The sequence below is a fragment of the Callospermophilus lateralis genome, chromosome 11, assembly GCF_048772815.1.
Source record: "Callospermophilus lateralis isolate mCalLat2 chromosome 11, mCalLat2.hap1, whole genome shotgun sequence".
Classification (NCBI taxonomy): domain Eukaryota; kingdom Metazoa; phylum Chordata; class Mammalia; order Rodentia; family Sciuridae; genus Callospermophilus; species Callospermophilus lateralis.
This window is the reverse complement of record NC_135315.1, coordinates 92,610,117-92,632,227: the sequence shown is the minus strand read 5'-3', so window position 1 is coordinate 92,632,227 and position 22,111 is coordinate 92,610,117. Positions and strand designations below refer to the sequence as shown.

Genomic DNA, 22,111 nt, shown 5'->3' with positions numbered 1-22,111 from the left:
CCTGTGGTATACACAGCTGAACATTAAAGGAGATGGGGTAACTGTCTGCTTGGTAGGTCAGAGAGAGCCCTCATTAATAATAATTAAGGGCTGGGGAATTAGCTTGGTGGATAGGGTGCTTGCCTCGTATGCTCAAGGCTCAGGGCTCTATCTCCAGCACCACACAAAAAATTAATAATTATTAATTAATTAGTCATAATAGTTAAGCCTACCATGTACTTACCTGGATCATCTCATGTGATCCTCCCAACAAGCGTGTAAAGGTAGGGGCTGGTATTATTCCCACTGCACAGTTATAGGAACGGGAGCTTAGAGAGGCTAAGTAGCTTATCCAGCTACTAGGTGACAGAAATGGGATTCCAAATCCTGACCAGTTGTTCCAGAGGCTATGTTCTTAGCCACTGTGCAATGCTGTCTTTTTGCTAAAGTATTTCCCTAAAACACAAAATCTTAATGAAAGCTGCTTCAATCTGTATTGCCTCTGGACCATATGGTCTCATTTTAACTTCCCTGTTGCAATGGCTCAAATTCACCAGTGCAGCATGAAGACAGACATAAAAAACACATAAATAACAGGTGAGTGCTACAGCTTGGATTCTGAACATCCTGAAAGGCCCTTGTGTTGACAGCTTGGTTTTCCCCCCTGCAGTGCTACTGGGAGGTGGTGGACCTTTAGGAGCTGGGGCTTAGTAGAAGGAAGTTAGATCCTTGAGGGCGTGCCCTTGAAGAGGATATTGAGACCCTGGGCCCTCCCCATCACCCCTCCCAAACAAGCATTTCCTAGCTGCCATGAGGTGAGCTATGTCTTTGCCATGTGCTCTCCTGTTGATGTGCTACCATATCACACACCCAAAAGCAATGGAGCCAACCGACCATGGACTGAAACCATTGAAACTAGGAGCCAAAATATATCTTTCCTCCTTATAAGTTGTTTATCTCAGGTATTTTGTCACAGTGATAAAAAGATGACCAACAGAGTGTGTCTGTTCCAATTAAATTTTATTTATAAAATGGGCAGCTGCTGCAGGATGTAATTTGCTGACTCCAGTTCTAATGGATCAAAAGTTTAATTTATACCATGCTTGTAATTCCAGAGGCTCAGGAGGCTGAGGCAAGAGGATTACGAGTTCAAAGCCAACCTCAGCAAAAAAGCGAGGCATTAGGGCTGGGGTTGTGGCTCAGCCGTAGAGCACTCGCCTACCATGTGCGAGGCCCTGGGTTCAATCCTCAGCACCACATAAAAATAAATAAATAAAGATATTGTGTCCAACTTACAACTTAAAAAATTAAATATAAAAAAAAAGAAGCCAGGTGCTAAACAACTCAGACCCTGTCTCTAAATAAAACACAAAATTGGAAATAGGGCTGGGGATGTGGCTCAGTGATTGAATGCCCCTGAGTTAAAAAAAAAGTTCGACTTACAAAATACATATACAACTAGCAAAGATAAAATGTGACCAGTGTGGGTGTTTTGGAAAAGTTTCCTCTCTGGCACAAAACATGGTAAACTATCTAATCAACACACTTACCTAAATATGGATTCTGATTAAGTCAGTAACTGGGTGGCAGAGAGAGGGTTGATGAAGAGAATTCAAGACACTTCTACTCAACAAAGGTTCATGGAACAAAGGACTATGCAAGCATCACAAGAGGATCTTAAGATGAATAAAAGATAACACCCCCACCCTCAAGGCCCAGCAGACTAGTGGAAAAGAGGAAACTATAAGGAGAAAATACTGATCTATAAGGAGTATACTTATTTGCAATAAGTATCACAAAGGACACATGATAATATCAATGTTTAAAGAAAAAATAACATCAGTAAAAACAAGGGACCTCCATGGGTAAGAAAATATTGTGTAAAAATAAGTACAAGTTGTCTCCTTGCCTGGATACCAGGGAATTTTGGTAAAAGTGAGTCTTTATGTCTAAAGTCTATTCTCTACCCCTCCTCTTCATCCTTCCAAATCCAGACCAGTGCTCTGCAAAAGCTACAAGCAAAGTGTGAAAAGGAGAATCCTAAAGGACAGTCCAACTCACTTTCTTGATTTTCTAAGCTGTCTTTGCCTGCACAGTTGTCTGAGCGGTCATCAGCTGGAGAAAAAATCTGGGAAAAATTGAACTCATCCTCTCCCGTCCACCAGCCTTGACTCTGAGCGTAAGTCCTGAGTACAGGGTGCTCCACATCCATCTTTGTAGTGAGGGAAAGCTGATTGCAGATGCACTTTACTCCCTTTGCAGAGTACAAAGCAAGTACACTTAGGAAAACTTAATCAGGAAATGGAAATTCATGGGAAATTCTTCCTTGGAACACAGACTTTATAGGAAGGAAGGAATTCAAATTTTGAAGCAAGAAACACAATCTTGGTCCCCTTTCTAGTTCCACCAATATTGACTGGCATCATCACATTTTAAATGTGTAATAACTTTATTGCTCTTAAATTCACAATCAAAATGAAATACACAGGCCCGTCATTCTAAATAACCCCAAATGTGCATTACCTACAAGAGAAGTGAAACGTCCTTTGGAAGAGGTAGTGCTGACAAGATTTAGAAATTCCTCCACAGAAATGCTCTATAGCAACCACAGGTCCTTCCTCTCCAGTCTGACTCTTTTTCACCTAGAAGCCCACTTTATACCACCCTGACTCACTCAAATACACACACACACACACAGAGACACACAAAATCTATAATGCAAATCAGATACTTCTTTGTTCAACATTTTTTCAACATTTAGAAAAATACGTGGCAATGATAATGAATCATTTCAGAACAAGGAATGGCCAGACACAGTGGCATATCCCTTTAATCCCAGCAGCTCAGGAGGCTGAGGCAGGAAGATCTCAGGTTCAAAGCCAGCTTCAGCAATTGAGCGAGACTATAAGCAATCTACTGAGACCCTGCCTCAAAATTTTAAAAAATCAATAAAGGACTGGGGTCAATCCCTGGTACAAAAAAAAGTGGGGAGAATGTACTTATAAATATATGTGTGTCTAGATGTATGTGTGAAAAATATATGGAAATATTTCCTTATAAATATATGTATAGCTAAATGAACTCAGAAAGGACTGCCTTCTGAGTACACTCTCCCTTAATGAATGAGGATTAGGTGAGAAATCCTCTCAGCTGACATATTCTCAGCTGACAGACTTACTCTGTTTCTTCAATTTCTTTCTTTCTTTTTTTTTTCAGTTGAATATGGACACATTACTTTTATTTATTTATTTATATGTGGTGCTGAGAATTGAGCCCAGTGCCTCTACGTGCTAGGCAAGTTCTCTGCCACTGAGCTATAACTCCAGCCCTGTTTCCTCCATTTCTGTATTTGCAGGCTGAGCTTCAAACACATGGAGAGCAACTTGGCCTTTAAGCTTGAGATGGTGTTCAGAGTGCAAACATCAAGCTATCAGGGCTAGTGCACAAGGCCCATTCACAATTGTTGCTCCCAAGGAACATGCTAAGCTTCCAAATTCTTGAACAATAAAGTGGGAGAAAGCAAGTCAGCCTAAACTATAAGCTGCTATAGATCCATTACTTCCTAAAACCCAGTCCTTAGAGGCAGGCTCAGTGCTGGGCTAAGTGCACCCAGGATGTTTTGCTTCACTGATTTACACTTCCAAAATACGCACTCCTGGATGATGGGCACTGGTCTTTTTCCATTCATTTTTTTCAGAGCGTACCACAGGAGTCAAATTATAAACAATTTAAAAATTTTTAAAAATTGTTTTAGAGCCTAAACTGGTGATTTTGATATCATTTATACTAAGTTTTTTTTTTTAAGTTCTCATAAACAGCTCCATAGATGTTACTTTCCTAGAGGGCTGATTTATGGTCAACATTTGCTTTTAGGAATCACCATTTGGAGTACTGAGAGCATTAACCCTACTACCATCAATCACACTACTGCTGGAATCACAGGACAAGAAATCGATAAGCCCAAGAAATGATTGTGTGTGTTTTTTTAATTTGAATGTTTAGTGAAAGACAACATTCATTTTGTGGAGATGGATTTTTTAAGCTATATTTTGAAGGGGCTCGGCTTTTGAAATGAAGTTATAGATCAAAACATCTTTGATTCTAATTAAAAGCAATATGATGACTTTGAAGCATGGCCCACTAGCCTTTTCAATGGAACCATTCAACAGGAAGACTTCAGGGGCTGGGTTGTGGCTCAGTGGTACAGCCCTCGCCTAGCATGTGCAAGGCCCTGGGTTTGATCCTCGACACCTCATAAAAACAAATAAAATAAAGGTATTGTGTCTATCCACAACACTTCCTCTTAGGAAAGGAGTTCGAGGGCTGGGGTTGTGGCTCAGTGGTAGAGTGCTTGCTTAGTGTGTGTGAGGCACTGGGTTCAATTCCCAACATCACATACAAAAAAATACTAAATAAACAAAATAAAGGTATTGTGTCCATCTATAACTAAAAAAATTAAAGAAAGGAGCATGAGGTTTCTGCACTGTGGGAGAGATGGAGATCTGATGGGCCACACAGGTTGCCTTTGTCCTATAAATACCGAAAGAGTTGGGCAAAATGGGTACAGGCCCTGCTGGGTCCATGCTGGGGTGGAGAAATTCCTGTGGTGGTTGAGGGACCCTCTAGCCCATTCAATAGTCTTATGGGAATGAGAAAACACCACTCTGTTAGCCAGGCAGACACTGCCTTCACACAGTTTGACCAGGAAACCACTATCCAGATTTCTCTGCCTCCATAGGCAACTAACTGTGTATGGGGTTCAATGTGCCCAACATCCAGAGAAGCCCTGATCACTGGACTTTGTGCACAGAAAACAAGTATGACTTCCAATTACTGAACCAGATCTGCTTCTAACTCAGGTCAGATATGGCGCCAGTCAGATCTGTGTTGCAAACAGGTTTCATCCCAACATCATTTCTGATTCATTGGTAAATTAGGTTGAAAAAAATACATAGGCCAACTATAGGCTCAATAAGAAGTATGCAGGAATCTACTGGCCATGTCTTTGTGGATATAGGAGGGAAGAGTGGCAGTGCATGTGCTATGCATTTATCATTCTGTCCTAAAGAATGTAAGAATATGTCACTGGCCAATCCTTAGAACTCTTGGGAGCCTTTTAACCCATTCTGGGATCCAATCCCATCTAGAATATGAAAGTGCTGAGGTACTGATTCAAGGTCACCCCTCCCACTTCTAATGTTTGCTTCCCTGTGCTGTCTTAGGAGCCAGGGCCATAGAGCAGCAATTTTATGAGCACTAAATTCTTCCATGAGGATCACCAAGTTCTATGCCCTTCTAGGAACATTGCCTCACAGAGAAATGGCCTGATTGGTCTAGAGTAGCACTGAATAATCCTCACACAGACCCAAACTCCTTCTTTTAGAGGACCATTCCAACCACAAACAGCTACAAGTGCACAGTAGCTGCTTCAAACTCAGGACAGTTTCCATTGAAGGGATTTCTCAATGACCACCTTGGTCAACAGAGTAACGGTTTGAGTCATGCAGCAGCCTGTAGTCAGAATTGGGTCCTGCCTGGAAAGCAAACAGAAAATAGGAAATGTTAGGAATATGCTTCCCAAGGGCCAGCATCCCTTCACTCCAGATTCTGAAAACCCTAGGCGCATCTCCAAAAACAGATGCCCAGAAGTGAACGGTGTGTTTAGGCGTGAAGAGCCAGCACAGACAGGGGCTGCACGGTAGCATGATTTCTCTGGATCTGGTGCTGTGGGTCTATCCAACATCCATCTCAGTCTTTCACATGCTCAAAACCACTCACCTGTGATTTTCTCAGCAGCCCAGTACTTCCCTACGGTCTCAAGCACCCAGGCCTCGTCTCGATCCACAAGCAGATATGCACTTTGGAAGCTATGACAGGAGTTTGCATCTTCGTAAGAATTCCCACCCTGCCATGTTCTTCCAACAAGGACACGATGACATCTAAGGCTTCTTTATCTGTTGTCCCTCTTTCTATACCAATCCTGAAGTCAGGAAACAAGAAGTGTTCCTCAGTCATTTCAACCCACATGATTATTGTCATAGCAACCAAAGACCAAGACAAGGCCCAGGCCTGAAGCACGCCAATGCATGTATGATATTCAATTTGCAGACCAACATGCAAACCAATCAACAATACTTTCAACTCAAAATATCTCTATCACACATTCAGTTACAAATGCAAAAATCATCCCCCTTCTGCACAGACAGAATCAGGAACCAGCAGCTTTTTTCCCTGGAAAGGAAGGTCAGCCCCCTCTTTCTCTGTGCTGACTCCGTCTCCCATGAATGTGTCTGGCTCAGCTCTAGCCCTCAGCAAGTCCTGTGCTTCCTTCTGACTCCTACCTAGACAAAAGGAAATCTCTGCCCAGCCCAGCTTTGCTCGCCATCATTCTATACAGGTGTTTTGGTTATTGCTACATATTGTGTCCCTTCAAAATTCATATGATGAAACCCTATCACCCAATATAATGATACTAGGCAAGGGGGCCTTTGGGAAATGACTAACAATGGAGGAACGTTATGATGGGATTAGTGTTTGTATGAAGGAGGCCTCAAGAGCTGCCTTGCCCCATCTACCATGTGAGGACACAGCAAGAAGGCACCACCTGTGAGTCAGATATGCATTCACACCAGACACCAAACGTTGGCACCTTGACCTTGGACTTCCCAGCTCCCAAACTATGAGCAATAAGTTTCTGTTGTTTATCAGCATCCTATTTATAGTTATCTCAGTCTGGATGGTCTAAGACAATTAGTAATAACAGTATTTGATTACCAATCATTCTCCTCTGTGTACATAATTTGCTCAGAGATCTCATTAGAAATGGTTTTCTAGGAGGACATGCTCCATCCTTTTTCTACGTATTTCCCTCCTACCTATTAGCCTACAGCAATTAGTGTGGCTTACAGCTTCACTTATCAAAAGAACACACCTTCCTTCTGAAGTGAGACATCCATTCTGGCCCTTCCAATTAATAAACCTTTTAAAGAGAGTACAGATACTGCCCTCTGTGTGACCATAGGCAGTTTACATAATACATTTGAACTTCAGTTATATGACATCCATGAAATTAGTTCCTCTATCATTGGGTTACAATGGATATGAGTTTCATGAGATAATGAACATGAAAATAGATGGCCTGGAGCTGGGGATGTGGCTCAGTGGTAGAGCTTTTTCCTGGAGTGCATGAGGCCCTGGGGTCCAATTCCCAACACTGCAAAAGAAAAAAAAAGAATGGCATAGTGCTTAGGACCAAATAAATGATGAGTAGATTTCAGGGGGCAGAACACAGTGGCAGAGAAATCTGCAATTCAGAAATAAAGAACTAACTTCTCGCTCTGGTTTAACTACTCACAGGCAGTATGATCTTAAGTAATGTCTTCTTTTGAAACCTCTATTTTCTTATTGGTAAAGTAAAAACATTTCTATCTCCCTCCTCAGGCTGGTATGAAAGAAGATGGTACATCATACGTATTCAGTTCATTTATTCATCTGATCATTCAAATTGTAAGTCTATTGGCAAAAATTCTTAGAGCAAAGATACTGAGATGGTGGTACAAGCCTGTTCTTGGTGAATTTTCAACACAAGAAGCAGTAGCTATTAAAATTCACCCAATTCAGTGCTTTCTAAAGGAGCATTCCACTGTGCTGTCATGGAGAAGAAAAGATAATGTGGCCACAAGCTATGGACTTATTCTGTAACAGGCTTATTTTCATAGTCGATTTATTATGTACTGATTCATTTGAAATTTCTCATTCTAAGCTCATTTAAGAAGGCTTGGTTACAGAGCTCTGATCTACAAAGCTGAACCCTAACGCCTTAGGAGAGTGATACAAAATTTTAAAAATAATCCTGATCCTTTTTTTTTTTTAGTATTTGGCGGACACAACATCTTTGTCTGTATGTGGTGCTGAGGATCAAACCCGGGCCGCACGCATGCCAGGCGAGCGCGCTACCGCTTGAGCCACAACCCCAGCCCAATCCTGATCCTTTTGTGGTTCACAAGCATGGGGATTGGGTTTGCCCACTGTTGTCTGGGAGACACCTCCCTCAAACCTTGTTACCACATTGGCACATTACCCACCTGACATGAAAAGAAAAAAAAAAGAGCAAGCTTATTGCAAGATAGATAGAATTAAGTAGACTTTTCCCTGCTCAAGGTTGTCTTCTCTAAAAAGGAGCAGCAAGAGTGAGAGCTCATCTTATCTTGAGGATCTGGAGCAAACCAGTGTGCTATGAGACCTGCAACCAGAACTGCACCTGGAAGGCCTCCTTCCTCCTTCCTAGGGTCCCTGGTGGGCCCTGGTCACAACGCCTCCTATACGCACTCAAGCAGATTCTGCTCCCAGAGCCTTTTCAGGGCCCCAACTGACCTATGCAAATCTATGTAGGGACAGGTGAACATGTAGCCATGCTCAGTAGCCCCATCTTTGGAGGCTGGGATCTCTCTAATGTTTTCTGGATATTCAGCCTGTTTACCTTCCACTGAAACCCACAATGTGTGCACTTGTCTCCGCCCTGACTTGGATGCCCTACATGCACAGCAGGACCTCAGCACCCTTCTACAGACATAATTGTGGTTTCACTCTCCTCCTCCTCAGACCAGGACCATGGGTGGCTCCGTGAACCCACATGACCATCTCCAGCTGGTCTCCCAAACACAGAATGAAGACAGGACCACCAGCTCCTCAGTGCAAGGCCACAAAGAACATCAGGGTTCTGTACTATCCTCTGAGACTGAGAGATGCAGGAGAATCCCATGTCACTGAGTGTGAAGGAAATGCCACTGATACCAGGCCTGTGGTAATCCTGGGACACACCCAGTATCCAGAGCCTATTTTAATGCTGTTTTCAACTGCCTTGCCTCCTAGATGGAGTAGATTCATGCAGTTCCAAATAAGAACAGCACTTTTCTGGCCCCCATGCCTCACTTCCCTCCCACCACCACACGTTAACCTGAGTAAGATCAAGATAGGGAAAGGGATAAAATTAAATGAGCTAAAGTTATAGTCTCATTCTGAGATCTACTTTCAGTGTAACTCAGATCCTTCCAAACTGTATACTTTGTCTAGGTTGTTCTTGGCCTGAGAGTTAACTGCTCCTAAATGCAATTCCTAATTTTATGGGAAAATATTTATTTGGTGTTCACAGGCTTGTCACAGGTATGTAAAGCTAGCCCCACCCAATCCTGAAAGATTTATACATCTCACAAGGAAGAAGAGAATCACCTGCACTTTATTTACTTAAAGCCCCTGTAAGAACTCTGCATATCTTTTCAATATCTGTGGCTCTAGAGATAAGAGGGACCTTGTCCCTTTGTATGCCAAATAAGGTAAAACTAAGTTATAACTATATTTACTGTGGGATATGTAATTGCTGCCCCTGGGAAACAAATGAAAACAGTTGACACCCCTCCCCTTAGCCTGGTGTTCTTAGAGGACTCTGCCAATTACCTTCCTTCTTCCCATAATCAACAAGTTTGTAAGTCCCCTTGGGGTAACAGCTGTTATGGCTTAGATATGAGGTGTCCCCCCAAAAGCTCATGTGAGACAATGCAAGAAAGTTCAGAGGTGAAATGATTGAGTTACATGAGCCTTCAGTGCATCAATGCTCTGATATGGATTAACTGGGTGGTAACTATAGGCCAAAAGGGTGTGGCTGGAGAAGGTGGGTCACCAGGGGTGTGCCTTTGGGGTTTATATTCTGTCCCTGGAAAATGGAGCTTTTCTCTGCTTCTGGTGCCCAGGTCCTGAGCTGCTTCCCCCATCACACCTTTGTCCATGATGCTCTGCTTCACCTGGGCCCAGGGCAATGGAGTTGGCCGCTTATGAACTAAGACCTCTGAAACCATGAGCCAAATAAACTTTTATGTCTCTAAATATTCTTGTCCGATCTTTTGGTGACAGCAGCTAAAAATCTGACTAAAACAATGGCCTTCTGGACACTAAAAAATTCCCAGCCTTCAATCAGAGGCCTGGATGTAGGAAGGTAAGGCTGTGAACTGATCGTACACTTCCCCCCGCCCCCAAATTTTGTATGTTGAACAACCCTCAATGTGATGGTACTTAGAGTTGCCTTTGGAAGGTGATTAGGTAATGAGAATGGAGCCTTTGTGATGAGATTAGGGTCTTTATAAAAGAGACACCAGATCTTGTCCTCTTTTTGCTGTCTGTCACTAAAGGGCACAAAGAACAGGCAGTATCTGCAAACCAGAAAGTGGGTGCTCACCAGACACTGGATCTGCTGGCACCCCGATCTTGAACTTCCCAACCTCCAGAAGAGAAATAAACATCTGTTGTTTAAACTCTCCAGTCTATGGCACCTTTATCATAGCAGCCCAAATCAACTAAGAAAGGTCACAAGTGGATGTTAAGTGCTGCATTGGTTTGGGCATTTAAAACTGATGGAAACGCATAGTTTGGACTGCACTTCTGCACTAAGCTCCAAATACCAGACCAGACCACACCAGACCAAAAGGGAATAGCGCAGGCCAAATGCCCCACAATCAAACTAAAAGCTTTGCTAGGTGCAGTGGCACATGTCTATAATCCCAGCAGTTCCAGAGGCTGAGGCAAGAGATTCACAAATTCAAAGCCAGCCTCGGTAATTTAGTAAGGCCCTAAACAACTTAGCATGAACCTGTCTCTAAATAAAATTCAAAAAGTGCTGGGGAGGGGCTGGGGTTGTGGCTCAGCAGTAGAGTGCTCACCTAGCATGTGAAAGGCCCTGGGTTTGATTCTCAGCACCACATAAAAACAAATAAACAAAATAAAGGTATTGTGTACAACTAAAAAAAATTTTTAAAAAAAAGAAAAAGGGCTGGGGAGGGGCTGGGGTTGTGGCTCAGTGGTAGAGCGCTTGACTCCCATGTGTGCAGCACTGGGTTCAATCCTCAGCACCACATAAACATAAATAAATAAAATAAAGGTATTGTGTCCATCCACAACTAAAATACTTTAAAAAAGAGTTTAAAAAAATAAATTAAAAAAAAGGTCTGGGGATATGGCTCAGAGTTAAGCGCTCCTGAGTTCAATCCCTGGTACCAAGTGGGTAGGAGGAACTGAAGCTTTAAGGGAGCAGAAAAAACTCCAATGTTTTATTAAAACAATAGATTCCAGTCTGCCTGAGTCAGCATAACAAAGAAGTCCCTTCTGTTTCACACTTCCAAAAAAGTAACCTAAAATAACGTAATGTTAACCTATCCATTTTCCCCCTGCTCTTCTGTTTCCTTGTTTCCATTTTATAAAACCACTGTTCTGTTATTGCCTCAGGGGAACACTATTTTGTAGAATGAAGGCTACCCTGATTCACATGCATCACAAATAAATGCCATCTTGACCTCAAACTAAATTTGCCATCATTTTGACTTTTGACAGAAGGCAGGGTGTGTGATCTTTGGGCTCAGTTCCACCTCTCAGTATCCGGAGCTTCCTGTCTCATTAGAGTAGGATTGTGATCTAATGCAGAGAGGAGTGGTTCACCTGAGGTTAGCAGATCCTGGTATTTCTGGCCCAACCACCATCTAGCCTTGGTGCTGTGGGCAAGTCCTTAAACTCCAGCTTCCTCATCTACTAAATGTAAGTAAACAAACACACCAATGTCATGGCTGGTTGTGAGAGATGAATGAAATACATGCACATATGTCTTCCTAGAGTGATCAGTGAGCTAGAACTAATGGCAGTTCTTTCCTCATACAGAGATCAGCCTCCCTTCAAATCACCTGTGAGTTTCCACATGTGTGAACCACGTAAAGATAAACTACAGGGCTTTCCAAATTTTCACACTGGCTTCTTTCCAGTGACTTTTGTATTGATGTTCTTGCCATGCTGAGGGGCTAACAGGATGTGTCCAGATTTATAAAATGTTCTGAAATACTGAGAGTGACTGGGTCTTTGTGCCAACATTAAACACAGATAGGAGAAGCAAAGTCAATCTGCAAATAAGGAAAGAATAAAGCAGTTATGCAAAGAAGAGACTTGGAACAATGAAGGAATGGTGTGACCTGTCCTAGCCAGCCATACCAGTGTTATCAAGGAAAATGCTAAATAAACTCTCTATTTTCACTTGCTCTTAATTGACTTATAAAAAAAAACAGTAATTTTGGAGGACACACAGCTAGGCAATAACATTATTAATCCCCCACTGGCTTTGCTGTAGATGATACCTGTGGGTTATGACAATAGCTCTCTAGGGTCCTTCAGGGACCTGAGGCCCACTGTTGCTGAAAGCACTGACTCTTCACTTGGGCCTACAGATGTCAGATGGGCAATGGGATGGGATAAAAAGGCTGGCATCTTTATCTTCATACTGTGTCTCTCTCCTTTGTTGCCTCAACATCTGAGCCTGATTATACTCAACCCTGCTGAGTACACTGGAGAAATGTTTTCTGCAAAGTATAATATAGGGTTGACTTTACCAGACTTGCCTTGTGGCTCTCAGTCTCCCCACTTCAAGGATAAAGGCACCTACCAGCTTCCAGAACCAGAAGTACCAGATCATGAAAGGAATGAAAAGAGGTGACACCAGAGTTCCTGGTAGATCTCTGCCTATTCCCAGAAAACACAGGACTATTCCTCCCCTTTCTTAGCCTCTCTCTCTCCTCATGATTCCTCTCCTGTGTCTGTAACCCCTTGACTCTGGAGTTGAGAAGCTGATTTGTGAGCAAAACCCTTTCTCTTCCATTCTTTGGTCAATGAATAAAGCCTTTCTTTCTCCCCAGTACTAAACTCACAGACATGATTCTTCAATGGGTCCAGTCTCCAAAGCTGAGCCTAGTAACATCAGCTCAGAGAGCAGAGGGTTAAATTTCAGGGATTTTGGACCAATTGTTAAGCAACTGGTAGCCATGAAATATGTCCTTGTGAGAGTAGAAAAGTCCACAAATCAGGGCTGCCCCTCCTCCAGTTGATTATTAAACATTTCCCAGCATACAACAGACTAATGGATCCTAAAAGGTTTGTAGTCCTCATAGGTGCTGAAGCCTACATGCATTATCATGACAGCCAGACCCTGGATTGTAAGAGACACCTTGACATTTAGTTAATAAATTCCCCCCTTTTTGTTAGCTCCTGTCAAGCTACTTGACACTTAGAACCAGCCTCATGAAATGCAGAAATGTCTGTGTCTATGTGCGTTTTCTGGGGGTTGAAAATAGGAATGAGGGGAATTGGTTGACAGAGTCCCACAGAGATCTGTGGATAGTAAAAATAAAAAAACTAAACAAATACATAAAAAACAAAGCTTGGCTTTTAGCATCAGCATCAGTGGAAGTATTGATGCTCTTGCCCTAATGCTTGCATTCACACAAGCCTTTTAGAAACACGTATGAATTGTACCTTTATTTTAAATCCAGTGCCTGTTAGAATGCTACTGTCATTCACTTATGTCTCTTTGAACTGAGGTTGGATTTGACATATTTGACATATGGATGGAAAACACAAAGGACCAGGATACTTATGAAAACTGCTGTACTTTTTTAAATATTCCATTAAAGTCTAGCAGATACTTGGAGTATAAAATATAAACAGCCTCCTTTCACAGGAGCTGACCAGGAAAGTACTGGCATCCAAGCACAGAGGACAAGCAAGAGAGCACACAGCAATACCTAGAGTGATACTGAGTCTGACATCGAAAGGATGGAACCAACCCATGGCAAGTTCCCCCTGCAGCAGGGCTATTCTGTCTTTGTCACCTCTCAGAACCTTCTGGAGGGATTGTTCAAACAGATTGCTGGCCCCACCCCCAGATTCAGCAGAGGTCTGGTGGGGACTGATAATATCTAACAGGTTCCCAGGCCATGTTTGCTCACTATTCACACTTTGAGAAACAGGGTTCTAGAATCTGATCACTCAAACTATAATTGGTGAATCCTCATCATTAATATCTCCTGGAGCTTCCTACTAATGCACATAAGAGGGAGTTTGGTTGCTCTGAAATGGTCCCTTGGAATTTCACTAGACTTGGCTGAACTGATCCTAGCCAGTTTAAAGCTGAGACCAAACCCTGAACTCAAAGATCCATGCAAGGTGCAGATAACAGAGGCCCCACTCTGAAGAGCCTGCCTGTCACAGGTTCCTCCTCACTCCCTTTTTATTGCAGAAACTACACAGGGCTAGCCAGGATAAGAGTTAAAACTAAATAAGGTAAGTTCAGCCCTTACCCTGTCATCTATTCCTGACATATGTTATTATTCCAGACCTTGCTAGCTATCACAACACCAATTATGTGCCAAATTTATTTTTGCTGTCTATATCCCTGAGTCTTGAAGATATTTCCAAGTCAAAAACTCAAAGAATTTGAGTTCAAATTCCTCAAATTCCTCAAACTCCTCAAAGAATCTCAAATGTGTCCAGTCTGTGACAATATCTAAATATGGAGCAGAGCTTACTGATAATCCTCACTTAGTGAACCAGTGCTCTAGAACTTATTTCAGTGCTTATATTCTGGAATTCTGTGCCACACATGTGATGTCCAATCTCCTTAAGTCACCTCTCTCCTACTGTCATCTCTTTATTGTTCATACAATTTGCATTGCTCAACTTTCTGTCTCCTCCCTGCAACCACATTAAAATCTTTCTGAAGCTTTGAGCTTCTTTATGCACTCAGGGTCAAACACAAAGTAGATATTCAATAAACCCCTGTTGCTTATGGGTTGATAATCTTGAAAAGATCCATCTGAAGCATGCAAGGAAAAAAACATTCTCAAAATAATGGCATTTGGGCTGGGGATGTGGCTCAAGTGGTAGTGCACTCGCCTGGCATGCGTGTGGCCCAGGTTCGATCCTCAGCACCACATACAAAGATGTTGGGTCTGCCGGAAAAAACTAAAAAAAAAAAAATATTAAAAAATTCTCAGGCTGGGGATGTGGCTCAAGTGGTAGCACACTCGCCTGGCATGCGTGCGGCCCGGGTTCGATCCTCAGCACCACATACAAAGATGTTGTGTCTGCCGGTAACTAAAAAATAAAATATTAAAATTTCTCTCTCTCTCTCTCTCTCTCTCTATCTCTCTCTCTCTCTCTCTCTCTTAAAAAAAATCATAATAATGGCATTTGTTGGTGAATGGATGGAAATGGAGAAAACCATGCTAAGTGAAATAAGCCAGACTCAGAAAATCAAAGGTTGAATGTTTTCTCTCATCTGTGGAAGACAGAGCAAAACAAAGGAAAGAAGGCAGTTTAGTCACTCATTCAAAATTCTGTTGGTGATCACGCATTACTTGCCAGGTCCACAGGTCCTAGGGGTTGTAAATGGGGTAGAGGGCCAAATAGACAAAGATCCCTGTCCCATCAAGCTTCCACATCCAGTTACTTCTGGTACATGCTGGCTAGGAGAGGAGGAAAAGAAAGAAGAAACAACTGAGAGGTAGAGGGTGAAGGATGGTGGTCATCGCTCTGGTGGTTTTTTTTTAATTTTATGCGTTTTAGGTATCATTTCTTTGACGCAGTTATATATTTCAAATACAATAAAATTTACCCATTTTAAACTATGAGACTCAGTGGTTTTAGTCTATTCATAAAGTTGTACAACTATGATCATGATTCAAGTATAGAACATTTTCAAACGTCCCCAATAGAAACCTCACACCCATTAGGACTCACTTACCATTCCTCACCCTGACCCGAACCTAGGCAACCACTAATCCACCTTCTGCCTCTCTGGATTTTCCTCTTCTGTATTATTTCATACAAATGGAATTGTACAGTATATGACATTGTGCCTGCCTTCTTTCACTCAGTATAATGTTTTCAACATCATCGTGTAGCATATGATGGTACTTGATTCTTTTTTATTACTGAAAAATATTCCATGTCAGCCTATTCTCTTTTTTCCCCCATCATCTGATAGTTTCCATCAAAAGGCAAACATCATCTTTTGGAGGATTGTGTTACCAAATATGAGGTTCAGGAGGAAATAAATCTCATCCCCATTCCAGACTGTTCTGTCTGGGTAGTTGTTTCAAAGAACCACCATGCAGTACCTGACCAGATCCATCCCCAGTAAGGCTTCCGTCTCAGTAGCTGGTTCTCTGACATTGACAGTTTCCTCAGCTATGCACACGCCATGCTCATTGGCTCCCATTTCTGCACCCCAAAGCCAGGTGGGTCTGCTTATCACTATGGCATGTGTCCTCGGAACTTGGTCAATTGAAATGTAAGTGCACTAAAAAATGAGGACAAGAAAGAAAGCACCGTCACCTGTCGGGTACCTCTTGGTTTCCACCCAGGCTCTCACAATGGACCATCACATCAGTCACAGAGCCAAAAAACAAAAGGCCTTGTGAACGTTCAGCTTTAAAAGACACCTGGAGTTGCAATGCAGCTCAAAGCTTTCCATGGTAAGTTCAGTCTGTTTGGTTCAAGCCAATCTGTTCATAGTGCTTCCACATCTGGGATCATCTTGCACCAGGTATTCAGCCAACCTCTGCCCCAAACACTCTGTATCTGGCCATCTCCAGAGCCACAGATGACCATGGGCATTTCAAATGAACATAGCTATTAATTTCCAATTGCAAAAATCCTGATGGATCAGGGTTTCTGAACTTTTCTGAAGGTATGGAGCTCTTTCTTCAAAAGAAACCTCACCCAGAAGCCTGACACAGAACACAGCTAAAAGGGAAGATGCTTTGTCTGAAGAAAGAAGGTTCCCTGAGACCCCAACAATAATTCCTAGTTTCCCAGAACACAGTTTGACAACCTATTTGATTTCAGTAATGGCAGAAAAGGAAGAAATGGTTATGATATTGGCATGTAACCATGGCATTCCAACATGCACCTCCTTACACATTGCTTTCCAGTCTGGGCCACTGGATTCTCACACTAAGGCAGTGAGAATTCTCTAAGGCAGTGAGGCAGGCACAGGAGGAAACAGATCCATGGAGGTGTGTTTCTAGGTGCTGTCAGCAACACAGTACAAGCCACTTAGACTTGCATGTCTTAACCTTCTCTGGGCTGCCTGGTCTTTACCTGAGGGAGCTAACTTAGATCACACTATTTCTTCCAAAAGTATTTTTAACTGTAAAACATTTCCTTCATAAAAACTCTTACACAGAAGTGGAAACACAATAAAACTGGTCGAAGTGAGCTGGGGCAAAAAGATGAGCAGTGTAGGACCAGGACAGGTGGGGACATACTCATATCCTTGCTTTCTTTTTTCCCTTAAGCTCCCTACCCTGTGTCCCATGAGGGGACTGGGCTGGGCACAAAGCTCTCCAAGGCTCCTATGACACACTCTCTGTGTGGTGGATGCAGTGTGGGCCACTAAATTGCAAAGAGCTCTTGAGCTCCCAGGGAATCATTTTATGAGCCACAGTGTCATTTACATTTTAAATCGGCAGCTGAAAGTCCTGGGTTACTGAAGACTAGGCTTTTTTTTTTCAAGACAGTTCTATCGACTGAATACAACCCAGAAATCTATTCTGCATTGATTTCCTGTAATCTCTGATCCTCAAGCAAAAGCTGAAATGTATGTAGCACACACAGTGGTTTGGTCGGGTGATATCTGTGTCTGCACAATCCACGTCACGGGTTGCACTGCAGTGTGGGGGGGTATTATTCCACTTGTTACATATTTGTAAACTGCAAGCTAAATAAGCCCAGGAGTTGCCAAGAAACCCTTGATATTTTGTTGGCAAATAAACAATAAAACATACTCTTGAACTGTTTTTCTCTATTCCATTCCCAAAATTTATTTATTTTAATAAATAATTCACCTAGAGCAAAAGGCCAGCTAAAATAGGAATCACAACTATGTTCCCTGTGCTTTTCTAAGTTGAACTGAAGGTTCTACCTTAAAATTGCATTCCTCCATGTTAAAAAACAAGAAGCCTTTCAGGCATTGTGATGGTTTTGATGTTGAGGGAACCCCAAAGGCCCAGGTGTTCAAGGCTTGATCCTCAGGGTGGTGCTACTGGGAGGTGATGGGACCATGAAGAGGTGGGGCTAATGGTGATCTTTAGGTCACTGGCCCTGAAGAGGATTGTGGGACCTCCCAGCTTCTTACTCTTTCTCTTCTGCTCCCTGGCTCTTGAAGTTAAACCATTTTCCTCTGCCATGATGAGCTGCCTCATCCCAGTCCCAAAGCAACAGGGCAAACCAATCCTGGGCTGGAGCCTCCAAAACCGTGAGCTTAAATAACCCTTTTCTCTGTATAAGTTAAGTGTTTCAAGTATCTGTTACTGAAATGAAAAGCTGACAAAGACAGGCATTGGCCAAGATTTTCCAAAAGCCCAGTCCCCACTGAACACAAGTGACAGATTTTGTCTTGAAAAGAAAGAATGGGGAAGGAATATCAGCTTCTTAAAAGAAATTTATCATGATTTTTTTAAAGGCAGAAAAAGAGTAGAAATAGAAAATGGTTTTATTGATTTGTCCTCAAATACATTTTTTTACACATTTATACCCATTTACCAATTATTTACAGAGCACCCACTACATTCAAAGTATTTTGTGCCAAGTGTTGCTGGCAGAAAATCAATGAGGATGGCTGTTTTCTGTCCCTTGGTTGGAAAAGAAGAAGGTCTATCCACATAAATTGTGTAACTGCCACATGACTCGAGTGTCACTGAGGCCTGTCCATGTCATACTCATGGCATCCTGCCCCTTTCTTCTTATCAGCCCTATTTTTTATATTTCCCATTACATTCATTCCACTTACCACCTGATAAAATATCCACAGTTCATCTATGTTATCTCCCCAAAAGCTAGAATATAAGCCGCAGGAAAAAAAGAGGGAGTCTTTGTTGTTCAGTCCATTTACATATCAAGGCTGGTCCACAGTGGGCACCAATAAGCTTTATTTTAATGAATGGAAAGATGGATGGTAAAGATCTAAGGGAGCATAACAAAGGTCCAAAGGAAAGAGGGAACACAGGTAAGTGGCCAGAGGTTTTATCAAGTGATGACATTTGAGTTGATTTGGAAAAAACATGTCAGACATCAAGATATTCCAGACGGCTGGGCATGGTGGCACATGCCCATAATTCCAGCAACTCTGGAAGCCAAGGCAGGAGGATCACAAGTTCCAAATGAGTCTCAACAACTTAGCAAGGCTCTAAAGCAACTTAGCAAGGCCCTAAACAACTTAGCAAAATCTTGTCTTAAAACAAAAATTAAAAAGGGCTGGGGATGTGACTCAGTGGTAAAACACCCTGGGTTCAATGCCCAATACAAAAAAAAAAAATGATACATTCTGGAGAGAGCAAAGGGCCTAAGAAAAGACAGAAATGGGATTTCTGTGGTGTAGTCATGGTCCAGGGAGGTCCCCACCGTGCATCTGAGGGCAGCCACTCTGACAACACTGAGGCACAGAACTGCAAAGGCTCAATAAGGATTGATAAAAATGTTGCACATGGAATCAGAAAGACCAGATGGCCCTTGTGGGAGTTCAAACTGTAGGCAGCCAACCTGACAATTTCCGGGCCAAATTGAGAATGATGAGGAAGGAAGGGGATCCCCAAATAGCCTGATGGGACAGATCAGGCCCTCATAAGCACTAGAACCGAAAGCCAACGTGTCCACATCCCCCTCATGTGCTGGGAACCTCAGGGAGTCTGTAACACATGCCCCTGGCAGACTCTTTGTCACAGACCAAGGAAGCCTGGGACTAACAAGGGCCCTTCTGTGACAGTTCTTCATGCCCGCTCCATTGTGTTTTAAATGTGGCTAATCACAGCCACCTCTGGGGAGTGGGGCCGGGGAGGGGAGGGATGAACACATTACCCTCATAAGCATGGGTGATTTAAAATCCCAGGTTAGGACCAAAACTTACAAAATAATGAAATTTACACCAGAGGTAATTAGCTAAACTCTGTAAAGCCAGCCATGTAGAATGTAAACTCCACGGGCAGTCTTTTCTTTCTTCTTTCGTTCTTTTTTTAAATAAAATTCTCTGACCTTGACAACTGCTACATTATTAATGAGGCTGACACAGAAGTGGGATTTGAGGTGGCAGAGGAGGTTTTCACAGAAGAAAATATCCATCCAGCACCTGAAATCTTGTTTCAGAGTAGAAAAAAATAATTGAGTGCCTGAAGTCAAAATTCCTAGCTAAATTTCTTTTAGAAAAGAAAAGGAAAGTGTTTCAGCCCTTGGATGGATCCTTAGAGGTAGCTGCCAACTCAGCTTTGGTTATTAAGCCATTCAAGTGAACTGTGAAAAGGAATGAGTGATTTGTCTTGCTGCCCCATGGCCACTCCCTCCCTGACTCTCATAAAACAAATCTGTCAGCAAGTATGACTTTGGGGTGTCAGAGCCTCATAACAATATAAGAATGCTCAGAGCAGCGAGGGAGTATGGTAAGGCTTGCTTCCAAATGTCGACTCAACCTCCTGTGAACTCTGGGATTTTAAAGGACCATCCTGTCCTGAGCCTGCCTCTCTCGGTGGCTGCAGGGGACACCCTACCATGTTGGATGGTGGAAAAGATGAGCCTTGAAAAGGCCCTACAGAAAAGATAAAAAACAATGATCCTGCAGAGCAAGCCTTTTATTGTTCTACAGGAATGTGTCAAGAATGAAAAGCAAGATCAGCTTCCTGCTGGCGCCTACCCTGCCCCACATCCCAGCCACACTATTTGTGGACATTGCCCAGTGAAAGGGGGAGTAGACTCTCACACAATAGGTGGTTCAGCTAATGAAATGCAACCATTGTGCCTCTCTTACTGTACTCAGATGGTGAACACAACCCTGGCACCACCAGTGAAAAACATTATGGGATACATTGATGAGTCAGCCAAACTTCTTATGGTGGAGAGAGAACAGGCAGGGAAATTGAAGGCTTCAGAGAAATGGCTTTAATTTTAGGAAGAATGCAACCCTAAAGCAGCATTGCTCAAGGTCACTGAGGGTTTGTTCATTTACCTTTAAATTTTTAATCCCAGTGTGTGCCTACTCTTTGGTTGTTCATCCTTAAAATTCATAAGAGTCTAAATAAATAGTTGACTAAAGAAAGTGGGGAGGTCAGAGGGCAACACCACTGACCACACTTTAGAACTGCTTTGGATTTTCCTGAATCTTTAAGAGATCTCTGAAGATGGGCCAAGCAGAGGCCTAAGGTCAGGGGCAGGTTTGGGAAAGGACACTTGCTGCCAAGCTGTGTTCTCCTGGAAGCCAGGGCAAGGCTTCTGGTTTCACACAGCTCCTGGTCCATGTGTGGAAGGACAGAAAACAGACACAGGAAGGAAAGTATATAGGTTGCCCATGGAGCTCTGCTTAGCTTGCTGGGAGAGCTAAAATTCAGGACTCTACCCCATTCTCCCCCCCATCTCTATCACACACACACACACACACACACACACACACACTCACACACATACCACAAAACACAGCCTCCATCTGGACAATCTTTCTAACAATTTTCTCAAGCCATTGCAAATTCTAAATTTTCTCTTCTTCTCATAAATATTTTTACTAGTAAAAAGACAGGACCTACAAAAAGCCTACCCCAATCATGAGAATACTGAGTCCAGAGAGCACTTTCTGTAGTGGAAAAACAGACATAAATTAGAATTAATTTTCAAGGAATGAAAAAAATGAAGGAGGAAAATAATGGAAATGAGATTTATTAACAAATATTAACAGACTCCTTCAAAAAAATTATGTGTCCAAACTAACCTTGTTACCAAGAGTTCTCTCTGTCTCCATAAACTGATATAATTAGCTTCTTGGGTATCAAGTGTAAAAAATGTAAACTTTAGCTGAAATCCATTGTTTTTCTGGAATAATATTCTAATATTGGTTCAATGTTTTTCTAAATGGTAAGTGCAACCATGTAAGAATAGAACTATGCTATCTGTGTGTGTGTATGCACATATGCATGCACACACACACACACAGCACATCATAACCCAGGAAGTTTTCATCTGCTTCCTCAACCTCCCCACATCCAGAGGGAAAAGCTGTAATTGGAGTAAGTTGAGGGGAGTTCTGTGATGCATGGTGGTACAGCACCCTCAGAAAGAGAAGACAGGCTTTCAAACTAGATACATAGTTATCCATCCTACTTGAAAGCCGAAGACAAGCTGTTAAAAAAACAGAATCCACATGGGAAAGACTAAAGAATATCAAATTAAGAAGTTCCAATCTGCCAACTCTGCAGCTGAATAAAAACACATGGTGTAATTTAAGAAACTGAGC

The 22,111-nt window shown here is 42.4% G+C and overlaps 1 protein-coding gene and 1 non-coding gene across 2 annotated transcripts in view; one reads left to right on the top strand and one right to left on the bottom strand.

Annotated features, from left to right (window-relative positions):
* The window catches only part of LOC143410693 (ankyrin repeat domain-containing protein 50-like), an 80,882-nt gene that overhangs the window by 10,185 nt on the left and 48,586 nt on the right, over nt 1–22,111 (bottom strand). The window lies entirely within an intron of this gene.
* On the top strand, nt 7,966–8,069 carry LOC143411108 (small nucleolar RNA U13). The gene has a single exon (XR_013092822.1). It is a non-coding gene; the product is annotated as a small nucleolar RNA U13 (small nucleolar RNA).